Source organism: Ornithodoros turicata, chromosome 6 (assembly GCF_037126465.1).
Source record: "Ornithodoros turicata isolate Travis chromosome 6, ASM3712646v1, whole genome shotgun sequence".
In the NCBI taxonomy this organism is placed as follows: Eukaryota; Metazoa; Arthropoda; class Arachnida; order Ixodida; family Argasidae; genus Ornithodoros; species Ornithodoros turicata.
The window spans coordinates 46,296,062-46,298,633 of record NC_088206.1 but is presented as its reverse complement, the minus strand read 5'-3'; the positions used below and the strand labels follow the sequence as shown (position 1 = coordinate 46,298,633).

Genomic DNA, 2,572 nt, shown 5'->3' with positions numbered 1-2,572 from the left:
TTTTGTAATGAAGATCACTGATGATGAGTAAAGAGAATATACTAGTTCAAGTTTATTTAATATTTTATATCATTCGTTAGATTATTCAACATTTTATGTCAAGTTTATACAACATCAAGTTTATTCAAGTTCAAGATTTATTTCTTGCACTTATGCGTTTCAGGATACAACGAACGTGCAGGGAGGTCACAAAAGACTACATTTATTGTTTTGTGACCTTGCTACAATGGCAATATATATTTTAGGAATGACAATGGTCAGGTACGCTCTCTCAATTTTAGGTTGGAATGAGCAATGAATAGCAACTCCCCTCCTGATATTTTCTCATATATGCTAAATTTTAAATTTAACGTGATCGAATATGTGATAATATAATAATAATATATAAGAATATAATACAGTAAAACCTCCAAAGTCGGACACCTCCTTACCTCGGACAACTCCCCATGTCGGACAAGATTTCATTGCACGGGCAGGCTCCCATTGAAACTACACGGGGACGAAATTCTCTATATCGGACACCTCCCTATCTCGTAAGTTGGACAGGGTTTTCCCTGCTAAGTCGGACAAAACCCTGGCCAAATTACCGGCCCATCTTTGCACCAAAAATACCCAAAACGAGCCAGTAGCCTTGACTTTCGCCCTTTTTTTCCCCTATACTGGTCTCAGGAATTTTGTTGCTTTAGTTTTTCTGAGTCCAAAAACAAGTGCTGTCAGTGTACATCGTAATTCTTTGTGTGAGCATTTGTCTTCGGTTTGTCTAGAGCCTTTGAACGCACACTGCACCAAAGCAACGAAAAGTGGGCTGACGCTTCAGAGACAAGTCATCGCTGCTCAAAAAGCTCCAGAGGTAATGCCATTGAGTGGAATCTGAACAGAATTGAATCTACTAAAATCAGTAATAATTATCAGTGAAGAGTGGGTAGAGGTACCACTGCCACCAGGTACCACTCAGGACCATAAATTGAAGAAGGGGGACATTTCCGGCAACACAGCTGTGATCTTTTCCATTTTTTGTTTCCCTCATATTCTGTAACTCGGACACCTTTATAAGTAGGACACGCTTCTGCTGCACCGTGGTGTCCAACATAGGAAGGTTTCACTGTATGTGATAAATGAATGTGATCAACAGTAGATGTAAACAACATGAGTAGCCAGAGAAGTGCATTCTCAATAAATAATTTTCTTCTTATAGCGTATATGTGCATGCCTATTAACTGAAACAATTATCACAGTTCCATGACAAGTTTTAATTTCTGAGAGTGTACTGTAGAGGCTGCTTAGATCTACAACAGTTCATACAAGGTATTATATACTGTGAATGCCTTTAAAAATCCCATGTGACACATATGCCTTTACTTTCTGGAGGTGCTGTGGTAGTCAAGGTTTGTGGGCATTACGCAGGTTCTGCACCCATTTCTTGAGTATGTCGAGGCAGCTGTGAAGTAACCTGCATTGATGATGATTATTCCAATTTTTATGGTGCATCGACAACAAAGGAAATAATACATCAAAACATTGGTTTGGGTGCAACCAGTTAAAAATGAATATGTTGTTTAATAAATGCATTGGACAAATGTTAAAACATCAGTTTAAAATATGGTTTACAATCCCTGCATCTTCTAAAAATTAAAAAGATTAAAAACTATTCTAAAAAGAATTATAATCTCTAATTATTATATTGCTGGGTGAAGGAGCCTAAAGTCTAAGGTGTGTTTCTGGTGTGAACATGTAAGAAAATATGCAAAACTGAGAGAGGCTAACCACAGTGCGTGCACTGAGGTTGTTCCTTCCTGTAAAGTAGAAACCAGTGGATGAGGAACGTGATGCTTACCTGTACACCCAGCCGTATCACACTGCACAGATTATTCACTGGGTAGCCCTCATGACGAAACCTGTATTGAGAGACCACTTTTGCCTTAAAAACTGCTACAAATAGCACGACACGCTACAAATTATTACTATCGTAACAAGCTGACGATACAGCTCAGACACAAAGGCGTTATTGAAGTCGCGCCACACCACCGTTACGTAGTTTCTTTGTCACAAATCAAACCAAGGCACAAAACAATACCAATACATGAAAAAAGGTGACAATCGTGGTCTCATTATGACGTAATACCGAACTTGTGCGCGAAGGTAATTCAAAGAAATTAATGTGGCACTTGCTTCCGCAGAGAACACCGTGTACCATGCTAGCAATGCATGCAAAAAAGCGCTCGAGTGTTCGCACATATATTGATGACAACACTACCTGTGTAGTGTAACGTGTTCTTTCAAGCATATTATGCACTCAAACTGTATTTGCCGCCGGGTAAAATGCAAGTGTGCTCGATTGAACGTCGGAAGAGCGATCAAGCAACCTGCATCCAGTGCTCGTTTTGGGCAAAAAAACACTTCATAATGGTCAACTAAATATACAGAATGGACGCCTATTTATTCCTCGATGAAGAGTGACTCACCTGTATAAATTTAGGCCCTGTAACCTTGCCAGTACGGTTGGTACGACCGTAATTGCAAGAAGTTGCCATGATCGCTGCGGCGACTGTTGTGGGTACAGTAAGATGGCGGC

General features: G+C 39.8%; 1 long non-coding RNA gene across 1 annotated transcript; it reads right to left on the bottom strand.

Annotated features, from left to right (window-relative positions):
- Positions 1-129: 129 nt before the first annotated feature.
- Positions 130-2,572, bottom strand: LOC135397973 (uncharacterized). Its single transcript, XR_010423921.1, has 3 exons — positions 2,463-2,572; positions 1,835-1,895; positions 130-1,450 (listed from the first exon to the last, which is right to left on the bottom strand). It is a non-coding gene; the product is annotated as an uncharacterized LOC135397973 (long non-coding RNA).